The following is an 8775-nucleotide window of genomic DNA, read 5'->3' as shown; positions in this document are numbered from 1 at the left end:
CTGTCACCCAGGCTGGAGTGCAGTGGCACGATCATGGTTCACTGAAGCCTCAGCCTCCTGGGTTCAAGCAATCCTCCCACCTCAGCCTCCCAAGTAGTTGGAACCACAGGTGCATGTTACTGTGGTGTATTTTAAATGTTTACATTTGACAAATTAATACTTCTATCACAGAAAAAAATAGTAAAGGAAATATGTTTTTGCATAATTCCAGGGTACATTTTAAATATTTTACAGTGCTCTACAGGCAATGAGGAACACAAGTTGAGAGTTCTATCCTGAATATTGCTTCTTTCAGTCCTGTCATCTGGAGCTAATGTCAAAAGCCAGAATGTGGGGCCCTTCGTCAATTGTGAGATGAGAGCCCGTGCCCCTCTATACCTTACCCTCACCCCTAAATAGGCCCACAGGCTCCCTTACACGTAACAGCTGCTGCTATTCTCTTGGGTTGGAGTGAGATGGTGGAGAATCAAAAGCTGTGTTTTAGTGCTGAAACTAGTTCCTATTACAACATTTCTCTGCAGTTTATAAACAATTTGCTTTTAAGATCTTAGCAGTCTTTCTGAACAATCCAATGTGTTTGTTTGCTGCTGCCCAGCAATGCCTGCATGTTTTGTGGATTTTATTTTGTTTTTAAATTTTCTTCAAAAGCTGTAGTTTATTATAAGGGCAAAGGCAGCAATTATTGGCTCTCCAAATGCAGTCAATCTGAGTGTCAAGCAGATCCTTATTTCAGCCCTCATGGGTCTTGCTTGTTGACCTTGCTCCTGCAAGCAGTGTCTGTGAGCCTGCCTTGGCCCTGGTCCTAGGCCCCTCTCTTTTCCTGTAACCTCAAACCCAGAGGGCCATGCCCCTTGGATGATGTGGTAGTGGTACTATATGAGCCCAAGCATCCACTAAAGGACTCATTTTGAGAAATTTAGCAAAAGAAGTTTGGCTCTATTAGGACATCTTTAAACAAGAGTGAGGGGGCATGAGGCATCCTGGATGACTGCCGAGGTCAAGCTGGAGTTCTCTGGAGTGATTTGGGTGCTAAATCCTTGGGTGGGGTCCTGACTATGAACTGTTTCTTTATTTTCCAATTGTAACAGTCTCTGAAGGTAAAACTAGCATCAGCAGTATTAATCGTAATAACAATAGGAAATAGGCCGGGCGTGGTGGCTCATGCCTGTAATCCCAGCACTTTGGGAGGCAGGTGGATCACGAGGTCAGGAGATCGAGACCATCCTGGCTAACATGGTGAAACCCCGTCTCTACTAAAAAATACAAAAAAATTAGCCGGGCGTGGTGGTAGGCGCCTGTAATCCCAGTTACTCGGGAGGCTGAGGCAAGAGAATTGCTTGAACCCAGGAGGCGGAGATTGCAATGAGCTGAGATCACACCACTGCACTCCAGCCTGGGTGACAGAGCAAGCAAGACTCTGTCTCAAAAAAAAAAAAATGTATATATATATCTCCACACACACTATATATATATCCAGTATATATCCAGGCAGGACCCTGATACACTGTTCTCACTCTTGATCCAGATAATCCCTAACCCATTATCACCTCCCTTTCATGAACTGAAAGTAGTTTCTTTTTAGGTTTAGCTCTATTGCAGGGCTGGATCTATTGCGATTCTGAACACTCATTTTAACCATGACCTTCCTTGCCTCCTCTAGGGGGCAGAAATGAACCACTTGTTCATTCTTTGGGGCTGAGCTTTGCGACTTTCTCAGGCTTTCATAAGAAAATAAATACTCAGAGGAGATCATTAAGAAAGCAGATCTTATACATGCTTTTCTTACTAGGTTGAAATGCAATTGCAATCTAGACTCCTCTAAGAGACAAAATACTGTTAGGCACTCTGGCGTTGAATTCAAGCTGACCCAAGTTCAAATCCAGAATCAAACAAGGGTTGGAGAATGCCTCCCATCTTTATGATCCTAGCAGGCTATTTAAATTAATGAAGCCTTAGTTTCTTGTTTTATAAAATTCTAGTACAGTCAGCTTTCCATAGCCACAGTTTCCATATCTGTGGATTCAACCAACCACAGATAGAAAATATTGAAAAAAAAAACCAACAATAAAAACAACAATACAACAAAAATAATACAGATAAAAACAATGTAGTATAACAACCATTTGCATGGAACTTACATTGTATTAATATTTGACATTATAAGTTATCTAGAGATGATTTAAAGTATAGGGAAAGTTGGCCAGTCACAGTGTCTCATATCTGTAATAACGGTACTTTGGGAGGCCAAGGCAGGAGGATTGCTTGAGGCCCCAGGAGTTTGAGACCAGCCTCGTAAACATTAGTGAGACCCTGTCTCTATAAAAACTTAAAAAAAAATTAGCCTGGTGCTGTGGTGCACCTGTAGTCTCAGCTACTCCGGAGGCTGAGGCAGGAGGATTTCTTTAGCACAGGAGTTTGAGGCTGCAGTGAGCTATGATCATGACACTGCACTCCAGCCTGGGTGAAGGAGTAAGACTCTGTTACAAACAAACAAACAAACAAACAAGCAAACAAACAAACAAAAAAAGTATATGGAAGGATGTGCCTAGGTTATGTGCAAATACTATACCATTTTATATCAGAAACTTGAGTATCCATGGATTTTGGTATCCAAGGGGGTGCTGGAGCCAATCCCAGCAAGATACTGAGTGATGACTGTAAATAATACCATCTTAACAGGATGGTTATGAACCTTATGTTGCAATTGCTAAAAGAAAAAGTCAGCTGTTATTATTACCACAACTATTACTACTGCTCCCTATAAAGGCAGTGATTATTAACTCTGTTAGGAAGGTAGACTCCACTTTTTTTAATAGTTGGCTAAAGCTCTCTAAAGAGACATTCAGCCCACTCTTTTCTGGGTTCTGTACTAGGATGACATTTCACATCCTGGGAGCCAACAATGTGAATAACACAGCGGCTACATTAGACAGAAGGAAACGTGTTGGTTTCCTTAATAAAATCAAACTCATATTTCCTGAGATTGGCTCTGGCTGGCAGGAGACTCTCCACATGGGAAAAGTGGTTAGATCTCTTGGCTGTGTTTTGCCCTCCAAGGCTCACCTTTCCTTCGAGATTTCTTCCTCGTCTCACTGGTACCACCAACGGGTAAGGAAAGCCACACCTCATTCCACCCGACCCTGGGGGTACTTCCCCTTCACTACCAACATCAGGGAATCTGGCTTTGATTTGATTGAGGGTGGCAGTGAGTTTCTTTACCCAGAGACTTGGCGATTATCTTCTTTTTAGCTTCACCCGGAATAGCTTGCGATGTCGGGATCCTTGTTTCCCAAATTGAGATAATAAGAATAATGATGATAGCAGTGGTTTCCATTTGTTGAGCCCGTCTTCTGCGCAACGGCTTGCTCTCATTCCATCCGTACTACAACCCAGTGAATTTGTCCCCATGACGACTGTCATTGTAAAGATGGGGAAACAAAAGCACGAGGAGGAGGTCAGGTCACTTGCTCAAGGCCTCAGGGGTCGTCGGTGAAAGAGTTTAGGACGAGAACCCAGCAGTCTGAACTCACTTGGCTCTGAATGGAGGTGGATAACCACAGACACCGCCTTCCCACCCCTAGAGACACAGGGAGAGCTTCAGGTCCCTGGGTGTGACCCTTTGCTAAGGTGCATGGTGGACGAAGAAGGTGTGTACAGCTCCTTTAGGGCAGTCAGCTTGCAAATGTCTGGCCTAGGTGAGAAGAGAGACACCTTTGAGGTCCTCCCACATCAGACAAATCGAGCCCTGCCCCTAAGCACAGATGCTGCGCCCTCTTGTCTTACCTTTTCACCTCCTTGTTTCTTTACCACTATGAGGACAACACTCCACAGGGCATGTGAAGACACCGCCCCTGCCCTGGAGCCTCAGAATTTGTCACCATCACTGGGAGTTGAGGAAGTTGCAGTGTTGAGGTTTCTTGTTTCTTCCTCACTGAGAGAGAAAAACCCCAACTGTCAACAAACCTCAAACCCATCGATCAAATGATGCCTGCGGGCAGGAGCTGGGCAGCAGGGTGTATCTGTGGCAAATGAGATCACGAGAGGGCCTGGGCACAGAAAACAAGGTGACAGAAGACAGAGGATGAGAAGAGAGGAGGAAGATTGTGCAGAAGGGGAGGAGTGCATGGAAGGGAGGGAGGCCCTTGTGTATGGATTCCCTGGGGAACCAGGCCGCCAGGGCAGAGGGCCAACAGGTGAGGAGGAGAGGAGGGGACTATAAGTGGGGAGGGATCTGAAGAAAGAACTTCTGTGTCCTAAGAGGTGGGGGGGAAAAAAAGAGAGAAATAACCCAAAGAAAGCAAGCGTTGCAGAGAACCAATAAGATTAGAATGTCAACGATCCAGACCCATGACCCTGGGGACTGTTGTCACACAAGGGTCTGGTGGTGGGGTTGGGGCAGCTGTGGAGGTTGCTGCTGGTCCCAGTTTTGTCCATATAAAGCAATTCGCAGAGAGGCTGAGTGGAGGAGGAGGAAGCTGAGATAGTAAAGGAAATAATGTTTAAAAGTTTAGCACAAGCTGGGTGCGGTGGCTCATGCCTGAAATCCTAGCATTTTGAGAGGCTCATGTAGGTGGATTGCTTGAGCCTAGTTCAAGACCAGCCTGGGCAACATGACAAAACTCTGTCTCTATAAAAATATAGAACGTTAGCTGGGTGTGGCGGTGCATGCCTGTAGTCCCAGCTACTCGGGAGGCTGAAGTGGGAGGATCACAAGAACCTGGGAAGTCAAGGTTGCAGTGAGCTGAAATCTTGCCACTACACTCCAGCCTGGGCAACAGGAGTGAGACCTTGTCTCAAAAAAAAAGAAAAAAAAAGCTACATTTTACATGATTTTATTCATATAAAATTCTGGAAAAGGCCAAATTACTGAGATGGACATCAGATCGGTGAGGGGGTAAGGGGAGCATGATTGACTACACAAGGGTGTGAAGAACCTTTTCGGGGTGATGGAATTGTCCTTATCTTAACTGAGGTGATAGTTACCCAACTGTATGCATTTGCCAAAACTCATTGAAAGTTACATTTTTTTTTTCAGACAGAGTTTCGCTCTTGTTGCCCAGGCTGGCGTGTAATGTAGCGATCTCGGCTCACTGCAACCTCCGCCTCTCAGGTTCAAGCAATTCTCCTGCCTCAGCCTCCTGAGTGGCTGGGATTACAGGCATGCGCCACCATGCCCAGCTAATTTTGTATTTTTAGTAGAGACAGGGTTTCTCCATGTGGGTCAGGCTGGTCTTGAACTCCCGACCTCAGGTGATCCACCCACCTCAGCCTCCCAAAGTGCTGGGATTACAGGCATGAGCCACCACGCCTGGCTTGAAAGTTACCTCTTAAGGGTGAATTTTACTGTATGTGAATTATACTTCATAAACCTGACTTAAACATAAAGATTCGGCAGGCGCGGTGGCTCATGCCTGTAATCCCAGCACTTTGGGAGGCTGAAGTGGGCAGATCACAAAGTCAAGAAATTGAGATCATCCTGGCCAACATGGTGAAACCCCGTCTCTACTAAAAATACAAAAATTAGCTGGGCGTAGTGGCATGCATCTGTAGTCCCAGCTACTCAGGAGGCTGAGGCAGGAGAATCGCTTGAACCTGGAAGGTGGAGGTTGCAGTGAGCCGAGATGGCACCACTGCACTCCAGCCTGGTGACAGAGCAAGACTCCGTCTCAAACACAATAAAAATAAAAATAAAAGAAATAAAAATTCGACTGGTGTTAAAATTACATACTATAACTCAGCTGTGTAAAAAAAGAGAAGGAGGTGCCCCCTTATTCTCTAGAACTGAGGTAAACTTCACAATTCTCATTCCCATTAATATTAGGTGGGAGAACTTACACTTGACAGTTAAGGAAAACCAGTCTCTTCCACTGTAAATTAGTTTTATTATGTTAGTTCAGTCTCTCTTGGATAAAATTTCAGCCAAATCCCTGCCTGGACTGTCACCTCCTCTCTGGGTGTGTCCCCTTCCTGCCTCTCCCGCTCCCAGCCCCACCCCGTGGATAACTCTGGGTGCGGGGCCCTGTGTTGCCCTCTGGTCCTCAGTGGCCTTTACATCTGCCCACGTCCACAGTCAGGGGTCTGGCTGGGAGGACCTGGTGGTTTACCAGGCTTGTGGGTCCTGTGCCAGCTCTGCTGGTCCTGTAGATACAAACCGGAACCCCTCCCATGTCCCCAGTGCTTTCTATTTATCTCTGGGCTTCAGCCTGAGGCAGGTCCACAGGCTCTCAGCTCTCAATCACCTGTGCATTCCCTAGGGCCTCCTAGAGACTTCCGGGTTTCTCCCAGCTGCACTCAAGCCAAGGGGAATTGAGGTGGGGCAGTGTGAAAGGGGTGGAACACCTAAGGTCCCTCTCCCAACTTCAACACACCAGGCAGTTGTCTCTACTTTGCTGGAGCCACTCCAGGTGGACATAAGCACATGCTGGAAGGGGACTGACTGCTCCAGGGCTCCAATCAAAAAGTGGGGCATGGCCGGGTGCAGTAGCTCATGCCTGTAATCCCAGCACTTTGGGAATCCGAGGCAGGTGGATCACTTGAGGCCGGGAGTTTGAGACCAGCCTGGCCAACATTGTGAAACCCTGTCTCTACTAAAAATACAAAAATTAGCTGGGCGTGATGGCATACGCCTGTAATCCCAGCTACTCAGGAGGCTGAGGCAGGAGAATGCTTGAACCTGGGAGGCGGAGGTTGCAGTGAGCCGAGGTCATGACGTTGCACTCCAGCTGGGGTGACAGCGAGACTCCATCTCAAAAAAAAGTGGGGCACACATGTTTTTTTTTTTTTTGGGAGGGACAGTGTCTCACTCTGTTACACAGTCTGGAGTGCAGTGGTACAATCATGGCTCACTGCAGCCTCAACTTCTGGGCTCAAGCGATCCTCCAGGCTCAGCCTCCCAAGTAGCTGAGACCACAGGTATAAGCCACCACACCCAGCTAATTTTTTTATTCCTAGTAGAGATGAGGTCTCACTATGTTGCCCAGACTGGTCTTAAACTCTTGGGCTCAAGCAATCCTCCTACCTTGGCCTCCCAAATTGCTGGGATTACAGGCCTGAGCCACCACACCTAGCAACATATGTCATTTTTCTCTCTGACATGCTCTTGACCTCTGTGGAGTTTTTCTACTGTTGTACATGCCACTGACAATGTTTGACAAGGGTGAGAGAGCACTGGCATCTGATGTCCATCCCCACTTACCCCTTTCAAGCTCCAGAGGATTCATTCTTCCTCTTTCTGCTTTTCAGAGACTTCCTTTCCATCGTATTTTCCTTCTTCCCTGCCCTGTGGATTTTTCTAGATGGTGTCTACCTTTCTCCTTCCCTAGGACCACAAGCCCTGTGGTGCAATGACAGCATATGGCTTACTGATAATGAAAATGGTTTTGAAAGTGGTTCAAAACAGTATCTCCATTACTGTAGGGTTTTAAGAATAAGATAGTCATGTTTTTGTTTTGCCTTTTTTTTTCCTTGAGACAGGGTCTTGCTCTGTCGCCCAGGCTGGAATGCGATGGTGCAATCATGGCTCACTGTAGCCTCAACCTCCTGGGCTCAAATAATCCTCCCACCTCAGCCTACTGAGTAGCTGGGACTACAGGCATGTGCCACCATGCCAGGCTAATTTTTCTATTTTTTGTAGAGATGGGGTTTCACCATGTTGCCCAGGCTGGTGTCCAATCCCTGGGCTCAAACAATCCTCCCACCTCGGCCTCTTGAATTGCTGGGATTACAGGTGTGAGCCACCACACCTAGCCAAGGTAATCATTTCTAAATGCCCTTTAAAATAATACAAGTTTTCTAAACTAGAGGAATTTCATCCATTCAGACATACAACACACATTTGATTATCTTTTCCCCCAAGCCTTTCTTCCTTCTGTGTTTCTAATCCACCCAGGCACTACTGTCAGAAATTGGGACCCCTTGTTTTATTTGACTTCTGACCCCACTCTGTCACTGTACATTCTTCCTCTTTAAATGAGAACAATTTTTATCTCTGCCTTCTCTCCCATGCCCACTGCTATTGCCTTAGTGGAGTCCCTCAGTCTTTCTGGCTTTTGGAATGATTTTCTGATTGACCCCAGAAGTTGCCACTGCTCATCCTTCTTGCCACTGGTGTGGTTTCCAAACATGTCAGACTGCCGATCCTCTGCTTAAAATCCTCTGTAGGTCCCTGTGCCGGTGTGATTTGGCCCCTGCCCGTCTCTGAAGACTCGACTCCTTCTCCTTTACATGCAGTCTCTGCCACAGCCACACCACATGACTTGCAGTGGCCTAGTGTGCTGTGCTGGTCCACAGCTCTGTGCCTTTGTGCATGCTGTTCCTCCTGCTCCAATGTCCCTCATCACCTTCTTATCATTTGACATTCAGTACAGAGATCTCCTTCTCCCTGGGGCCTTTCTGATCCCTCCCAGCAAGAATACTGTGCTTTGGGTTAGCATGGTCCCAGCTTGCCTCCATTAGGATGCTTGTCACACGGAATTGTGTCACAGTGCTAGGCTGTGAGCTCCTTGGAGCCAGCGATAGGCACTAGTAACCTCAGTTTCCCCAGCATTTAGCACAATGCCTGACTCAAGCCAGCCCAGTGAACGAATAATGACAAGCACTAGCCCTGGAGCTAGTCAAGACCTTGAAGGTCAGTGGGTTCCAAATTTCCAGAGAGTCTCGGAGAAGTTAAGTGACTCACTCAACCTCACACAGCTAATTGGCAACAAAACTAGACCTGGGCCGGGCACGGTGGCTCACGCCTCTAATCCCAGCACTTTGGGAGGTTGAGGTGGAAAG

Source organism: Hylobates moloch, unplaced genomic scaffold, assembly GCF_009828535.3.
Source record: "Hylobates moloch isolate HMO894 unplaced genomic scaffold, HMol_V3 SCAFFOLD_16, whole genome shotgun sequence".
Lineage (NCBI taxonomy): Eukaryota > Metazoa > Chordata > Mammalia > Primates > Hylobatidae > Hylobates > Hylobates moloch.
The sequence above is the reverse complement of the archived record's forward strand: the minus strand, read 5'-3'. Positions refer to the sequence as shown.